Raw genomic sequence first — 19,086 nt, forward strand, 5'->3', positions numbered from 1 at the left:
ATTCTTTAAATTAAAAATTAAATAAATAAAAGACTCTTCTGTAGCTGTTTTAACAAATCTGTTCTCGGCCCATGGTGGTTTAAGGGTACATATGGGGGGGGGGGGGGTTTCCCCTGTTGTTTTTAAGTTGTCCCTTGCAGAAGGGAGGTGAAGCATCCTGGATGCAAGTCTGAGTTTGTTTATTGAATCTGCACAATGAAATCCAGTTTGCAAAACCTCCCCAGTGGGAAAAGGGGATCTACTGCATCATTTAACAATCTCTTACGCTTTAGTTTTGTTGTGCAATGAGCATTAAAATGCAAGGACTCTGAACATGAGATAAAAAAAGGAACCTTTCAACTATTGCACCTGAGTGTACCCTCTTGCAGGCTGGGATTAAATTTAATTTTGTTCATTTTTCACTTTACTGGAATGTAACATTTAGTTGATGTGCTCAGATTGTGTGTGTGTGCATGTGTGTGGTGGGTATAAAATCATTAATATATTGCAGATGCACGGCTGGCAGTGCTGTCTGTGCCAGTGTTTTTATCAGGAGAAGTGATGTTGGTCAAAGGTTTTCACACTTTTTTATGAGTTCTTGCTGATCTTTCTTCAGAGCAGAGGAAGAGGATCAGCTGTGCACGTGTGCCACATTTCTTCCTTTCAAGAGGAGGCTGCAAGTATCTGAACAGACCACCACGCCGCCGGGACAACAGCTGTCGGTAGGACACGCAGTGAGGTTCACTCTGTGTTGGCGTTGGTGTCAAATACCAACAAACATCAGAATTGTGAAGTTGGTGTAAAATTTGAAATTGCGGCCTGTGTTGTTGTACAATGATTGCTAACTCTGTCCTCTTGTCTGTAGACCTTTCACCATGGAGGTCCTTTTCCACTTGTTGTTCTCTCCTCTCCATTTCCGGCGATTGTGTTTCTGTTCATCCTGGCAGCTTTGACGCTGTTCTACCTCAACACGCGTCCCAGTCCGCTCTGTACCCCTGTTGACCTCAACTGCCAAACTCTTGGTATCAAGGTAAAAAGCACCAAGCTTTCAAGTTGAGTACTTAATCAGTCAGGATGTATTCAAGATAATGTCTCCAATGACTTAATATGTGACTTATTATTAAGAACGTTATCAAAGTTTGAGACTGATCATTACCAGTGCTGCTGCCTAACGTCTTTAGGGTGGTGCAAGGAAAACTGCCATAATTGGAAGATAACAACAACCTGATCTCATATTACTACAATGATGCTAAGACTTGTATGAGAATTTTCAGAGGGGGCACAGAGTGTCAGGTGAGTGGAAATGTCTAAAGGTCTTCAAATGCTACTTCAGCATGATCAGGCATAGCTACCAGTCTAGAAAATGCTTCCTCTTGCATGCAGCATACACCATTGACTGGCATGGCAAAGAAGAGGTTTTTGAAATGGGCATAAGATTTTCACAAACTAATAAATTTCTAACTTTGGTGTATACCACTACTTATACCAGATGTATTTGACTAATGGTATACCTTTTTATTGTAGAAAATGCAAACTGCCATTGGCACTAACATCATGTGATTTCACCAACTACAGATTAGAGAAAACTATAACTAATGTGTTGTAGTTAATACAGCATGTCAGTGATCAAATGCAGCACATAATGCTGATTAACAAAGTTAAGTAGCAAAACACTTCAAATCTATTAATTCTCTTGAACTATCATGAGTGTTGGAGTATGGAGATTTTCATCAACTTTGCACTGGTTTATCCAAGTGCACATTCTTAGGATGCTGACATGTATTGGAATTACAAATTAATTTAAGCACTACTGAAAACGTGTTTATGAAGATTAATAACTCAATTTAAACTTTGATGTTTGTTTGCAGGTAATGGCCATGCGTAGTCTATAGAAAACCAGGAAGACCATACCAGTGGCTGAAGTACAGACAGGTATAACATGCCTTCTTTCATATGAAAGGAAAGCCATAAACTAAAGTGTTAATTTCAGCTGGTGTTTGCACAATGTCTCTGGAGGTATCGGACAGAGCAGAGCCCTGGGGTCAGGGCTTCTTCATAGAGGACTGAAACCCAACAGCGATACAAACATTGGTGTCGCTCTCCCAAAACAGACCTGAGGTAAATGCAGCCATTAAGGATTGAATGTAATTTGTGGTTGATGTGCACATCTGATTTTGGTGCCTGTGTAAGTTTGTCATCAACAGTGGATTATTTCCGAGTTAGCCTTTACACCTACTCCATGGTAGTGGTTTCCCTGTACGACACTCTGGGTCCAGAGGCTCTTGTGTTCATTATCGACAGAGGTAACTGGCATCTCGCTGCACAATAATAGTGTTAATTGTAAGTCCAGTGCCTACGACAGCGTTTTAGAGCCACGTTGTTTTTTTGTTTTGTGTTTTACACCTCGAGAATAAAGTCGTAATATTACGAGAAGTAAAAGTAAGTCCCTTCGGCTGCTCCTGTATTTTGCACTTGGGGTCGCCACAGCAAATCCAAGGTGGAGCTGCATGTTTAATTGGCACAAGTTTTACTCTGGATGCCCTTCCTGACGCAACTCCACATTACATGGACAAATGTGGCCGGAGTGGGATTTGAACCAGGAACCTTCTGCACCGAAGCCAAGCACAATAACCACTTAGCCACCACCCCTCATAATATTATGAAAAAAGTAGTAGTAGCTCCCGAAATTGCCTCTTTCATGGAGGAGGAGATGGCTGGTACGCTTTTTTTTTCTTCTTCTCTTTTTGGAAAATTACAACTTTATTCTCGTAATATTACAAGAATAAAGTTGTAATTTTACGAGAAAAAACTTTCGGGAGCTAATAATCGCCGGAACTACAGGCGAAGGCTGTGTGGTTCCTCCTGCAGATTGCATATTCTTTTCAAAGTTCTGATACTAATGATAATGTGTTGCAGATGGGCCAAAAGATAAAGTACATCAGGAGATGGTGGCGTAGTGGTTTGCACGTTGGCCTGTGATGCCAGCGATCCAGGTTCAAATCTCGATTGCAGCCATGCTCCCAACTGGCACTTTCAACAGGAGTGCTGGGGAGGAGTGAGAGACATGTGCCGTGGGCCCTTTTGGAAACAACCTTCGGGCTTTCATCGGCTACCCATGTTAAAAAAGATCCTCTATCTCTCTTCCTTAGTTGTACAACTTAAAGCACTCCACAGATCTGATTTTGAGATGTAGAGTTTTTCTCTGATAAAATTACATCTTTGTCGTGATAATATGACTTTATTCTCGTAATATTACGACTTTGTTCTCGAAGTCTTAAACAAAAACTCAATGTGGCTCTAAAACGCCGTCATAAGTGCCTTAGTTGGCTCCTCAGATTTTGTACTTTGCTTGATCATTGACTCCTGTACGTTTTACAACTTAAAACTTGCATTTTTAGCGATAACGTAATCAACTTGTTTCCATCCCAAAAATCTAACTTTTAGACAACTGAAGTTTTTCTTATTCTTGCAGCCGAGATATCCACAGTGATTTGTGACAATCAAAAAAAAGCAGAAACACTTCTGCAACATCGGGAAAATGGCGAGGTTCCAGCCCTCAAAACAATTGTCATTATGGATCCCTTTAACTCTGAGCTGGTTGAGCGTGGAACAAAATGTGGGTGGACATTCTATCCATGCAGGATGTGGAGGTAATGTAATGTAGCTTGGCTGGATTATAAGGATTTGACTTAAAATGGCAATTTAAGTGTTAATAAATTCTCTTCCAGGCTCTAGGGAAAAACAATCTTCAAAAGCCAGTTGTAAGTTTGTTTCAGCTGTTCAGCTTTTATTATTTATTTATTAATCCACTAACTGAATTTACTCACTGCTCTGTCAATCTGATCCCACAGCCACCAACCCCAGAGGATCTCAGTATTATATGCTTCACCAGTGGCACTACAGGTGATCCTTTTTGTATTAATGCGTAATGAAATTCATCACAATGGAAGTTGAATTTTAGAGAATGAAGTTGTGACCTACAGATCTACTTGAGGTCATAGTTGATGTTTTTTGTTTCTTAGGAAACCCTAAGGGAGCAATGCTGACCCATGAGAATGTAGTCTCTGATGCTGCAGGTGTTCTGAAAACCTTTGAGGTATGTATTTTGAGGCACAACTGACTTGACGCAACAAGTCTGAATTGTATCTGGACCTGCACCTGATAAATCCCGTTTCTCACAGACTACAATTGTTCCATGTCCTGATGATATCAGCATCTCCCTTGCCTTTAGCACACATGTTTGAGAGAGTCGTGCAGGTACGTCCTGCATATCTTAAGACAAAAAAAAAAAAAAATAACAAAAGACTGTTTCAGATGTTTTGTGATTTTACTTGCAGACGGGGGTCTATGGAGCCGGGGCAAAGGTTGGATTCTTCCAGGGTGACATCAGGCTACTGCCAGATGACTTGAAAGCCCTGCAGCCCACCATTTTCCCAGTCGTGCCTCGACTCCTCAACCGCATCTACGACAAAGTTGGTGATCACACCACCCAGTTTCCCCTCTGCTTTAAACATCAGTTCAACTAATGTGCGCCGGTATTTTGAAACTGTTAGGTTCAGAGTGAAGCTGCGACGCCTTTCAAGAAATGGCTGTTAAACTTTGCTGTGGAGAGGAAGTACAGCGAAGTGAAGCAAGGAATCGTCAGGAAAAACAGCATATGGGACAAACTAATCTTCCACAAAGTGCAGGTAGTGTTACTATATGACTAAATGATTCAAAGGAGCATACAGGAGGTTTGATGCCAGGGTTCAGAATATGGAATTGGCACATGTAGCTCCACCGACATGTATGTCAAAACATCCACTGATGTATTTGCCATCCCAAAGAGATTTCAAGTATTGGCAAGTTGACCTTAACAGTTAACAAACTGGGACACAAAATGAATGTAATTTGTGATTTAAAATCTACATGTACAAATGGTTGCCATTATGTCATTTGAAGACTGGACACTAGTTTAAAAAAACAAAAAATGCAGTGAAATTTACATAAAAACAATGTAAAATCACTACAGAAAAGTATTGTAAACCCAAAACACATATTTTTTGTTTCAATCACAGTGGACTTTTGTAAACTATTAAACAGAATGTTTTTGTTTGATGTACAACAACAATATGTGATTCTAATCAAATGTATTTGTTGAAACTACAACTATTTGTAACAAAAACAGAAATACTGTAATACTCATTACAAAACAATTGTGGTAAATTGACATGCAAACACTGTAAACCTTATTTTTAGTCAGTTGTTTTTAAAAATACAAGAATTATATGTAAGTCTCTTTACAAGTTTATGATGTAGCCTAACTTTAACATGATTGATGAAACTGAAATTTCGGGTAGGCCTATAGGATACAGGTATGCTATTTGCAGCTTGTAGAGTAGGCTAGGGAGTAGGCCTATAAGAAATTATTATCGCTAGTCTAAGTACTTCTGTTCAGTCATAATCCTTGCATGCTTTGTTTCTTTTAATTTTAATGCAATACGATACTCAGACTAGGCTCTCTTTTTTTGTAGATTTAACAGTTTTTTAATGTGAGTCAGCTGTGGTTCATTCACTGTAAATCCATTTACATATTATGTCTGTAAAGTTATCTACAGTGCTGCTGTATTTTTTACAGGAATTCCCTGGTAACCACAGCTGCCAGCGTTTTCCTGTAAAAACAGTTTTTTTTTTAGTTTTTTTATAGTGCAACAAGTATTCCAATGTATAAAAGAATTACTCCAATTGAAAAAAGAAGCATCTAAGCAATGTATGTAATACATTTAAAAAGAGAAGGAATTGTTGAGTAATGTTTGTGATTGAACCTGTCTACAATCATCAAACTACCAGCATTAGCATATTTTCTGGAGTATAGGTTTGGGAAGACCTGCATCTTATGCTTTGGTATGATGTCTATTCCAAAAATCAATCAATAAATAAATAAAAAAATTACACATTCCTTATCATTTTTAATAATAGTAATATCTGTTTATGTAGGGCTGCCACTAAATAAAATATACTCCAATAATAAAACGATAAAAGAGAATAATTAAAAGTACACAACAACAATGTACAAAAATTTTAAATTCAAGAGCTGATAATACAGTGGAATAAAAGGCTTGATTTATTTTTCAGTGTGACATATCCTCCAGTAACAGTAAGTAAGCATTTAATATCCCTTGAACTTCTTCTTCTTCTTCTTCGCTTTCGGCTGTTCCGTTAGGGGTCACCACAGCAGATCAATCGTTTCCATCTCACCCTGTCCTCTGTATCTTCCTCTGTCACACCAACCACCTGCATGTCCTCTCTCAGCACATCCATGAACCTCCTCTTTGGTCTCCCTCTTCTCCTCCTGCCTGGTGGCTCCATCCTCAGCATCCTTCTCCCTATATACCCTGGGTCCCTCCTCTGCACATGTCCAAACCATCTCAATCGCCCTCTGACTTTGTCTCCAAACCGTCCCACCTGAGCTGTCCCTCTGATATGTTCATTCCTAATCTTGCCTCTTGTCACTCCCAAAGAGAATCTCAACATCTTCAGCTCTGCCACCTCCAGCTCTGCCTCCTGTCTTTTTGTTAGTGCCACTGTCTCTAAACCATACAACATAACTGGTCTCACTACTGTTTTGTAAACTTCCCCTTCACTCTTGCTGATATTCTTCGGTCACAAATCACTGCCACCTTTCTCCACCCACTCCACCCTGCCTGCACTCTCTTCTTCACCTCTCTACCACACTCTCCATTACTTTGAACAGTTGACCCCAATATTTAAACTCATCTACTTTCACCACTTCTCCTTGTAACTGCACTATTCCACTGGGCTCCCTCTCATTCACACCATGTACTCAGTCTTGCTTCTACTGATTTTCATTCCCCTTCTCTCCAAAGCATATCTCCACTTCTCCAGACTAGACTCAACTTGCTCTCTACTCTCACTACAGATCACAATGTCATCTGCAAACATCATAGTCCATGGGGACTCCTGTCTGATCTCATCTGTCAACCTGTCCATCACCACTGCAAACAAGAAGGACTCAGAGCTGATCCTTGGTGTAATCCCACCTCCACCTTGAATGAGTCTGTCATTCCGACTGCGCATCTCACCGCTGTCACACTATTTTTGTACATGTCCTGCACTACCCTAACATACTTCTCTGCCACTCCAGACTTCCTCATACAATGCCACAACTCCTCTTGGCACCCTATGATAAGCTTTTCTAAGTCCACAAACACACAATGTAACTCTTTCTGTCCTTCTCTGTACTTTTCCAACAGTATTCTCAGAGCAAACATTGCATCTGTAGTGCTCTTTCTCAGCATGAAACCATATTGCTGCTCACAGATCTTCACCTGTTTTTCTAAGCCTAGCTCTACTACCTTTCCCATAACTTCATGCTGTGGCTGATCAGCTTTATGCCTCTGTAGTTACTGCAGCTCTGCACATCACCCTTGTTCTTGAAAATAGGAACCAGCACACTTCGTCTCCACTCCTCAGGCATCCTCTCACTTTCCAAGATTTTATTAAACAATCTGGTTAGAAACTCTACTGCCATCTCTCCTAGACATTTCCATGCCTCCATTGGAATGTCATCTGGACCAACTGCCTTTCCACTCTTCATCCTCTTCATAGCAGCCCTCACTTCTTCCTTGCTAATCTCTTTTACTTCCTGATTTACTCTCACCACATCATCCAGCCTTTTCTCTCGCTCATTTTCTTTATTCATCAACTCTTCAAAATATTCCCTCCACCTTCTCAGCACACACTCCTCACTTGTCAGCACATTACCATGTGCATTTTACCACCCTAACCTGCTGCACGTCCTTTCCAGCTCTGTCCCTTTTTCTGGCCAATCGGTACAAGTCCTTTTCTCCTTCCTTACTATTCAACTTCTTGTACAGCTCGCAATATGCCTTTTCCTTTGCTTTTGCCACTTCTCTTCTCGCCTTACGCCGCATCTCCTTGTACTCCTGTCTACTTTCTTCACCTCTCCGACTATCCCAAAACTTTTCGCCAACCTCTTTCTCTTTATGCTTTCCTGGACCTCTTCATTCCACCACCAAGTCCTTGTCTTCCTTCCACTGTCCAGATGTCATACCCAGTACTGCCCTAGCTGTCTCCCTCACCACATCTGCAGTACTTTCCAGTTGTCCAAAATTGCTTCCTCTCCAACTAGTGCTTCTCCTCACCTGCTCACTAAATTTCACACAACAGTCTTCAGCTTCCACCATCTGATCCTTTGTTGAGCTCTCACCTCTTCTTCTTCCTTTACCTCTAAAGTCATCCTACAAACAACCATCCTATGCTGTCTAGTGACACTCTCTCCTGCTACCACCTTACAGTCTGTGATTTCTTTTAGCTTGCATCTCCTATAAGAATGTAGTCCACCTGTGTGCACCTTCCTCCACTCTTATATGTTACCCTGTGCTCCTCCCTTTTCTTAAAGTAGGTATTCACCACAGCCATTTCCATCCTTTTTGCAAAATCAACTACCATCTGTCCTTCCCCATTCCTATCCTTGATACCATATCTACCCATTACTTCCTCATCACCTCTGTTCCCTTCACCAACATGCCCATTGAAGTCTGCTCCTATCACCACTCTTTCATGCTTGGGCTCACTCTCCACCACCTCATCTAACACACTCCAGAAATCTTCTTTCTCCTTTATCTCACAACCTACCTGTGGGGCATATGCACTGATGATATTCATCATCACCCCTTCAATTTCCAACTTCACACTCATCACCCTGTCAGACACTCGCTTAACCTCCAACACACTTTTAACATACTCTTCCTTTAAAATGACCCCAACACCATTTCTCTTCCTGTCCTCACCATGGGACAACAACTTGTACCCACCGTCGATGCTCCTGCTCTTACTTCCCTTCCACTTGGTCTCTTGCACACACAATATGTCTACCTTTCTCCTCTCCATCACATCAGCCAGCTCTCTCCCTTTACCAGTCATACTACCAACATTCAAAGTCCCCACTCTCATTTCCACCCTTATTTACAATTATCAGGTAATTATCGGGAAAAATGTTTCATGAGATCAAATAGAATTTGGATTTACTGAGTAATGTAAATTGTTTTGGAATATCAGTACTTACTGAGCTCCTGCATGGATCTATTTCATTAGGATCAAATGTCAATCCAGGTGTTTCCAGTTGTTGTTTTGGCCATTACCATGGTAACACCAGTTTGCAACACAGTTCTGCAATAGGTGGAATATGCAGTACTGTACTATGCACCCCCCCACCCCCAATTCAGGTTAATTGTGTCAGTGCAATTTTATTTTTGGGTTGAGGGGAGGCTGGGGGGGTTTGGAGGGAGATGACAAACTAGGTTCACACCTGCATTGCGGGGAAAATAGTTAGGTTTAAACAAATCTAAGTGCTGATGCTCTCCAATTTTATAGATGTGCTGTTTCAGTTCACTCACGTAAGCTGCTGCTTTCCATCCGTGACGCAGTGTTCACTGTGTCGCCAAAAAGACAGTAGCGTGGCATTGTGGTGCCGACCACTCCAGCCACCACTGCACCTGTAAAATTTAACCCAAATCTGCATGTATAAAGTATCTGTTCATGCACTGGTACCACGTTTCATCACATTCACCACACTGCAGAACCACTTTGGGTCCCACCACTAAGAAGTAACCATCTATCTGCCACAGCAAGTGGTGTCCTCATGGCCTCCTCTAGGTGTTGGGTCCTCAACACTGGATGATGCCCACGTGACCAAAATGCCTTAGCTGGTATTCCCTCACCAATGCAAATAGTACACTCCATCTGTGTGACATTACGTAACCACCATCTGACAAAAAAAATTACTCCAGCAGTACTCAAGGATCCTCTGAGAAGACACAGCAACAAAACCACAAAACAAATTTGATTCAACAGAGGTGGTATAATTTGATCTTTGTCTTACCTGAATGTATCCCAATGCGAATAGCAAGACTCTCAGTAGGCATATGATGAATTTTGAAGACCTTGATTGCACTGAGGAAATGCAGAGCCCCTTGTTGCGATCTCCAAAGCGTTGCTTATTGCCATTGCTCAGAGGCAGACCGCTGGCTACCATATAAGCATCGCCAATTGTTTCCACCTTGTAAAAGTCAAAGATAATAAATGGTGGTTATTGATATTTAAAAGCACAATAATACACAAAAGCTGTACTGAAGCCAACAAAAATCTTTTTTGAGATCTAAACATAGTCCTCCATACTTTGTAGGACATCGTACAACTTGATGATGTCATCAAAGCGACTGTAGAGGTCATTGAGGAAGGTCCCACCTCCATTGCAGAACTGACAGAGCACATGGAGGTAAAGCCAACACTATCAGAAAAGCAGATTGTCACCATTTTCATAGCTACGTGGCTCCACCAACTTCCCTGCATCAACTGATCGGCAATTACCTGTGACCAATCAGATGGTCAGCACATGTTAGACTACTCTTGCTGGTAATGACATCACGGATGCCCGTTTCATTGATGCACCAACATGAAGGGATAGCAAAGAGATAAAGGCACCTAATGGCTATTTAATGTGTTACCGTGGTAACATGCTGGCGAGGCGCTTGTCAGCACGCGCTTTCTCTGCTGTGAGCTGATGGTCCTTTGTTCCACCACCTCTTCCAAGTGATTTGTGTATTTCTCCAGCTTTTCCACCATATTGTCCAATATATTTGCATGACTGCAGTAAAAATAAATAAATAGTTTTTTGTGACAGTTGTTGGTCCAATTACATCAACAGTAATTTGCTGCACAGCACTTCAACACTTTAGATGTGAATAAAATGGTCCAAACCTATCTGGGCTGATATCCCTCAGCTGTCTACGTATAGAGCTGACGGGGGTCTTGGTCAGGGTTTTCGCTCCAACACACCCTCAGCAGGCATTGATGTTTTCTTCACACAGCTGGTCAGAAAGCACAGGTCGGAGGGGTTCTCTTCGGAAAGGAGTCCGCAACTGCATACTAATCTCTGGAGAAAACATCGGTATATAACAAGAATTCATTCTGCTACCTGAGTTTTAGTGTTGAAACACTCATTTCAATGTGTAAATTCAAAATCTATGATTGAAATTAGAAAGTGTAACCGCCATGGGTGACTGTGCCTTAGGATTATGTTGCAATAGCTACAGGTGGTGACCAGCCAGGACCCGCTGTACTAGTGCATAGTCCAAAACCTAAACATGGCCTAATCCCACCTTTTGGCTCCAGGTTGATGTCATGGTATGGGCTGGCTTTGGAATTGTACACAAGTTCCCATACAATGATGGCAAAGCTGTAGACATCACCCTTGGGTGTGCCCTGAACTACAGGACTGACTTGTCTCAGGAGCTCTGGCGCTGTCCAATACATTTCTGCAATACAGTTACAAAGAAAAAGCCTTGTTACTTATTCAACTCACTGATAGACTGAAATACATTTATCGGCCACTTCAAACTAGTTCTGTCTCCTATAGTCCATCCGAAAAGTGTTCGCAGCGCTTCACATTTTCCACATTTTATTATGGTACAGCCTTATTCCAAAATGGATGAATTTCATTTTTTCCTCTCAAAATTCTGCATGTAGTACATGAGGTATTGCGTATTTTCTGGGTGCACTGTACATTGCTCAGTGTTTGCTTGATGTGGGTGTTGGGTAGGATTGTGGAAACCAGTGGCTTTGGTGCTTTTGTTGACAAGGAAAGGTTTACTGATCTTGACTTCATGGGTGATGCTGTGATCTTTGTGGAATCAATGGATACCCTGATTGAGAAGCTGAGCAAGAAACCAGAGTGTCTGGGTTTGTGATTGTCCTTAATCAAGACTAAGATCCAGGCCTTCAATGACCTCCTGAACTCTGCAATCAGAGGTGTATCTGTATGTGGTGAAAATGTTGAACTTGTAGAGACATTCACTTATCTCGGGAAATGCCTAGGAAGAGCTTATGCAGTCATGAGATCACTGGACAGAGGTATTTGGCAATGCCAACATCTTTGCACAGAACAAAGGTCCAAGTCTTTAGGGTCTTGGTGCTTCCTGTCTTACTGTATGGATGTGAAACGTGGACAGTAACCAGTGACCTAATGTGGTGACTGTGGTTATTTAGGGAGACTACGATGCCACTGCTTTAACCACTTGACACATCCCATCGTGTGTGAATTGTTGATACAAGACCTGATACCATCTGAGTATCACAACAAAAACAGATGTTATTCCAATCGTCCATTATCCAATTTTGGTCAGCCCATGCCACTGTAACCTCACTTTTCTGTTCCTATTTCCTTCTTTTTCCCCCTGTTCTCCAAACTAGCACCCTGGGTGGTCTTCTGCTGCATCTGTTTCAAGGTTCCACATGTATGTTCAGAGATGCTCTTTGAGATATGGTAGTTCTCAGAGTTCTTCTCTGAACTCTGGAGCGAGCAAGACATTTCTGTTCCCAGAGAGCTTCCCATCTGTCATTGGATGTTTGTTCTTTTGGACCATCCCTGTCGATGTTGGAAATGGTTGTGTGGAAAAATCCCAGGATGTCAGCAGCTTGTGAAATATTCAAACCAGACCCTCTAAAACTAACAACCATGTCATGTTCAAAGTCATGTAAATCACATTTTTTCCTCATTCTGTTGTTTAGTTTGAACTTCAGGAGATCCTCTTGTCCCTGCCTAAACTCCTAAATGTGTTTCTGCCACATCACTGGCTGATTTGATATTTAATTTAATGTGCAGTTGAGTTGAACAGATGTCAAGTTACCTAATGGTGTAGCCGGTGATTGTATAATGCAAAGATGACATGCCAGACATTTACTGGTTAAATATTTCCACAAGTGATCCACTGACCTTCAAATCTGGGATTCTCCTGTGAGATTATCTTTTTTTTAAGTCCATGTTTAAATTCCCAAAGTCCAAAACTGGAGAGTTTAATCTGAAGTCGGCTATCCACAAGACATGTACTGGGCTTCAGGTTACCATGGAATTTTAGGGAACTCTTGTGAATGAAATCCATTCCCTGAAACATGAATAAATGGGTTTTAAACCACAGCTTCATTCAAACTACAACTTTTAACAGTGATAGTGCAGAAATCTCTCTCTCTCTCTCTGTAATTTCCACATTAGTAGCTCTGTTTTGGTGAAACTGGGTTGTATGAAATGCATAAATCTAAATAATTAACTTCTTATTGAAGAAAATGTAAAAATTTGCTAACTCACATTAACAATGTCATAAGCAAAGGAGAGTTTAAATATCGTATCCAGTTCAACATCTGAAGCCTTCATAATATCCTGTGGACAAAAAAGGTACCATTACAAATTTAAATATTTAAATGGGTTTTTGCTCATGTTTTCATTGCACAATGAGGAGTTTCTAAATCTGCTGCGATCGTGCAATTTAAGTGATGCTTTATAACATGCAATGTGAGGAAAAAGTTATTGGATGGAACACAAACAATGCTGACCTTAAGGCTTCCTTTTTTACAGTACTGCATGACCAAACAGACATTTGGTGGCTCAACGCAGACACCAAAGAACTGCACCAAGTTCTCGTGTTTCATCTCTTTCATCTGCGTTAAAGAATCCACCTTATTAGGCACACTTCCTAGGCATATATATATAAACATGCTCTATCTACAGTATCAGCTGTAAAGTGTACACAAAATGTTTAAAGGGATGGTTCATTAACCATAAAACAAAACCAAACAGGCAATAAAGTAAGAAATCTCTCAATTTATTGTGAAGAGAAACACAAGAAACTTCTACCACATTGAACTCAGAGATAATGGAAGGGCTTCTGGATGTTAATCCCAGTGTGGTTCTTAATGTACTGGATTGCCACTTGATTTCCCTACAGGGAATCAAAAACACATTAGCCACACAATGATCTTCTGTCACATGAAATTAATACTTGTCAGAGTCACAAAAGTACCATCTGGGACCATCCTTTTCATTCTTAGCAAAAGTGTAGAAGTTCATGGAATCATGAAATACATTTTCAATATACTTTTAGATTTGTGTGAGCACGATGTAGAATAAAATGAAAAGTCAAAAATACACATATAACATGCAGTGGTGGCTTAGGTTCTTCAGTAAAACTCTGATTATGTGGTCATACCTCGAGCACAAGCCAGCAGAAAGGATTTTGTATGAATGTATCAGTGACAGAAAAAGAAAGCAAGGGAAATAGTGGATCAAGGTACACAATGAATGTGGCCCGTGAGAGATAGAGCGAGCGAGACAGAGTGTTATTACAAATTTGCTGCAAATTAAAGATACAAATAAATAAACTTATTACTTTCTGATTGTTTAACAGCAGTTACATTCTAAAACTCAAATAACAAGGTCACAAATACAGACCCCTGCCAGAGGGATTTTGTAGCTGAAACAGACTTATTCCTTCCCTCAACCAGGGTGAGCCAATGTGGGACTCGTGAGCTGTTGTTTTGTCTGCACTCCCTTTGTTTTGGACCACCAGGGAATTTGAGAAATTTTCTAGCAATTAACAAATAGATACTTCTATTTAGCAGATTAAACAGCCACATGTTTATTAATTCGAATTTTTATTTTCAGATTTACACTGAAAAAAGAGAATTCTTGAACCAACTTAAAAAAGCTTTAGAATTGGTAAAAACCTGAATGAATGAAGTTGTTTTAACTTAGTTTGTAAATTAGATAAACTCTAGATCAACTCTAACTTACAAACTTGAGTTCAAACAACTTAATTCATTCAGGTTTGACCAATTGTAATGCTTTTTTAAGTTGGTTCTTTTTCAGTGTTGAATTTTGCTTGAAATGAGCTTGTTTGCCACTTTCTGTCATTTCTAAAGCCTAGGTCTGGTGGCCACCAAGGTCATCACTATTGTTTGGAAGATAAAATCCAAATCCTGCCCCCAAGAAACAAACAGACAAACTCATATGTTAAATGTAAATGACATGCTTACTTGGAAAAGGCCAATGGTGGTGAAAGCATGCTCTTTTCCTGCTTTATCTTTCAGGCCATAACTGTTACTAGATCGAGAATCAGTGCTCCCACTGTGACTCCCTATGGAGGTCGCAGACAGTGCCATCGTTCCCTGGAGGTGACACAAACACAACAAAGTGGCATATCAGGATACAGCTGTACAAGCAAATACACACATGGTCTATACTGAACACACAGTCTTGCAATCTCCGTTCTTCAACAGTTCTCAAAACTGAGTACCGGTACTGTGGTCTCCCGGATGATGGTGATGTCCCTGTAGTCAATCAGCCACCAACATGTGTCTTCAACTTTCACTTGGAGCCGTAGTTTCTGCACAACCAGGATCCCAATCCACAAGAGTAGCAACACTCCTATGACTGGAAAGATCACCAGCAGGGCCAGTAGGGCGATGTCTGAGTAAGATGGTAAATTAAGACGATGGTTACCCAGTGCTTTCAACTAAACTAAGTGTTAGCTGAAGGAAACGATTCACTATTTTGAAATGTACAAATAAATAAATAAACAGTTGCTTCTGAAACTTATTCAATCTTGTAAAGAACTCAGGACAAAAGGAAGTCAGTGCTTCAAAGATGATTTAGATTCAGAAGACTTTAACGAGTAATTGAATCAATTACTTACAATGTAAGACATTGATTTACTATTTTAAAATGCTCAAAACATTATGTGGCAACTGATGGACAGTGGTGATTCTTTGAAACTGATAACTTGCCATTCACTAGCCATTCACATTGTTCATTGTCAAAACCACATTCTGGATTATCAGATGGAGGTTTTCCTTTGGGCCAGACCACTGAAGCAAACAAAGATGTTGGCCTGAAAAGAAATGGCTTGTGTTTTGCATGACAGTAATTTGAGTGAATGTGCCTTGATTTGGAATTAGAGTTATGTCATTGACGGTGTGATTTGTACCTCACGGCTTTGGTATGGCTGTCGTAATGGAGGATTGGCACAAACTTGGTGGTATCTCCCTTCTGCTGCAAGTCATAAATGGAATAATCCAAATTTCTCTCCCCATATTCATCAAAGTGGACTAATCCAGAGGCACCTGCGGTGACAGATTATGACATTGAACGCTATGAAAATATTTAATTGATTTTTAATGTTCAATGTGATTTTGCAGAGTTGCATCATAGTGTGAGCTGTTATCAAGCACATGGGCTCATCCTATAAAACATTACCAGCTATATAATGAGCAGGAAACTCACTCCATACATTGAGAGTATAGAATATAGCAATGGACTTTACACAGTACCATGAAATCGAATGCTCTTTTGTTTAATGATCTGTAAAAACTGCTGTCCATCATGAGGGTCTTTGCCGTGTTTGAGGAGTTCCTTCAGGCCCATAGCGTAAAGCAGAACTGAATCATGTAGGTAGGCAGAGTAGAGGCTGACCTGGAATATCACAATCAATATGATGAAAAATGAGTTTTCTCGTGAGCCAAATTAATTTTCGAAAAAAAAATTTCTTAATTTTCCAATGAGCTATATGTTCCCGTCAAAGATCCTTACCTCTGCTTCAGATGTTAGGTTACTCTGAAATGGGTGAGTTTTTAATCTTTTAAAAACTTGCTCCAAGAAGTCATAATACTCATAGCTTTCAAAGGTTTTCTGTCCAATGATAAAGACCATGCCAAAGGCTCTTATTGCAGTTTGGTTATCTCGGCTGTTCAAGGCATATTTCCACAAGTTATCCTGGTCAGGAAAGATATTAACAAGTAAAAAAAAAAATTAAAAAAAAAATCAGTCTTTGAAGTCAACATTGTATGACATGTAGAAGTGGTGATTCAGAAGTTTGAGTCTGACCCAGAAAAAGTAGGGTGTGGTTCACCATCTTTTGCATTCTGAGAAACCAACATTTCTCAACCTTGCACCCAGTGAGTCAAAACTTCACACATTCTTGAGACATTCTTCACACATTCTAACTGGATTAAGTAAACATGTTCAATTAAAAAAATATTGGTTAAATTCATTTACCTATATATACACTGAGCTGTACATTTACCTGTTTGAGAGTGGAAAACTCCAGAAACATTAATGCTGTCACATATGGCCAGCAGTAGCAAAACTAGCAACTTAGATAGCTAACAGGCTAATTTTAACAATAGGGGCTTCTGTTTTTAGCTGCTCCCAAATATTTTAACACAAATGAAGAAACATTTACATAGATGTTGTACTGAAAGGTGCCTACACTGATTACAGAGTCATCTAGCAGCGCTGGGGTCTTTGAACAAACCACATGCATCATTTGGACAAAGAGCCCAGATTTTATCCCGACACTAACTTTTATTCCTGAGTTTAGGCCAGCCCCCATGTGGGTGGTCCTTAGCCTGTCGTGAATCAGTGGCTGTGTGATTGGCTGCAAAGTGAAATGAAGTAGGCGGGTATAAGAGGGTGTCGTCTTCACGTTGCGTTCAAGGCGGTATGTAAAACTTTTATGGTGTATGTCGGCGTGTCACGGAACAACCTCAGAGTGTTCCATCATGCCTTCCAAATAGATGCAAATACTTTGGTTTTATCAATTAGACAGCTATAAAAGCAGTAGGATAAGATCAGGTTGTAGTACCAAATACAAGGACATTTTAGATGTGCATCAGCCATTTGGAAAGCAGTTAGGTTAAGATCAGATAGTTACAAGGACATTTTGGATGTGCGTCGGCTATTTTGTGGTATGCATCATGGAACACGTGGACACTGACTGTAAGTACAGAAATTATGCACAAACACAGATTCCCTTTTGAATGCTCCTCTTTTTTTTTCTTCTTTTTTTTTTTGACATGGCCACAGGTAAAAGTAAAATGACAATTACAAGTATTCCAAGTAGTGATATAGGCATGAGACATTTCCTCACATTCTCACATATCTAATTTTTTCCAACACATTGAGTGGTACAGATGTTAAAGATTAGCTCAAGCAACAGCCAAGTCAAACTGACACTGTAGGGCAGGATGTATAACCTACAGTTTTGTAATGTATCAAAATAGAAATACTTTGTTACTGTACTTAAGTAGAATTTTGACATATATGTACTTTACTTTGTTATTTATGTTTCTGGCGACTTTCACTTTTACTCCACAACATTTACTTAATAAAATGTATACGTTTACTCTGATACATTTCCTTTACTTTAGACTTTAACTTTTACCAAAGTCATTATATGCTAAGATACTTGTACTTTCACTCAAGTATCACTTTGAGGTACTAAATACAAGACTGCTAACCTATGATGAAATGTGCAGAGCATATGTGGCCACGAAAATTTATTCCCTCCCTCATTTACAGTTCTTTTGCAATTCTGGTATTTAAGTAAATATTCCAATACACTGTTTTGTCATAACAGAGCACCACACACTCAGTACTGTTGCTGGACATGAAGGAAAATGTATCATACCTGTGACCATACCCTATGTTTTTCTTGTATACACTGCAGAACTCATACATACCAAAAGGGGCAGCAAAAGCTCATCTGTTTACTCACCACACTGCCACTGACCTCAAAATGCTGCAGTAAGAAGAAGACATACTCTCCATTCATCAGGCCCTGTCGCTCAGCCTCCAGTAACAAAGCCATTGAGTCCTCCCTGTTCGTTAACACCACAACCACTAGATGGCAAAGTGTCACAGGTCAGATGATTTTAGACAAAACAGTCTGAAGTGAAAATGGAACTTTTACAATTCACATTTTCTTCCGCCCTTACCTCTGGCAACCGTGGCGATATACTTAATATTTTGAAAAAGGAGCCGACGATTGCTGGTGTCGAACTTGACCACTGCATTCACTTTGAATTTGTCCCTCAGTAGATTTTCAACCGTTTTCCACAGGGCATCAACTTTGTCCCAAGTACCGGAATCAGTCCTCCACCGATCATAGCCACATGAGTCCAGCCGAAAAACTGTAGCGTCTTCGCCAGAACCTCAGCGCTTCTTTTAAGAGGCGGCACAATCTTGATGTAGGAATCATAAATGTCACTGTTGTCCATTTTGGAGGACTGTCCTACAAAACCAAACATGGGGATTGTTCCACACTGATGCAATGAGACCAGTAGCCTATGTCAGGAAGAAAAACAAGAAATATCAAAGAGTTAATTACTTCTTTACTTACTTACTTCTGCAACATGAAATTAAAATGGATCAAATGCACGTCAGTTCAAGTTGATCGCATATTTTACCTCAGCTTC

The 19,086-nt window shown here is 40.2% G+C and overlaps 1 pseudogene; it reads left to right on the forward strand.

Moving 5' to 3' along the window:
- The first annotated feature begins 2,210 nt into the window (after positions 1-2,210).
- LOC117530572 lies at positions 2,211-10,360 on the forward strand (annotated as a pseudogene).
- The last annotated feature ends 8,726 nt before the right edge of the window (positions 10,361-19,086 follow it).

This window comes from Thalassophryne amazonica, chromosome 18, assembly GCF_902500255.1.
Source record: "Thalassophryne amazonica chromosome 18, fThaAma1.1, whole genome shotgun sequence".
Lineage (NCBI taxonomy): Eukaryota > Metazoa > Chordata > Actinopteri > Batrachoidiformes > Batrachoididae > Thalassophryne > Thalassophryne amazonica.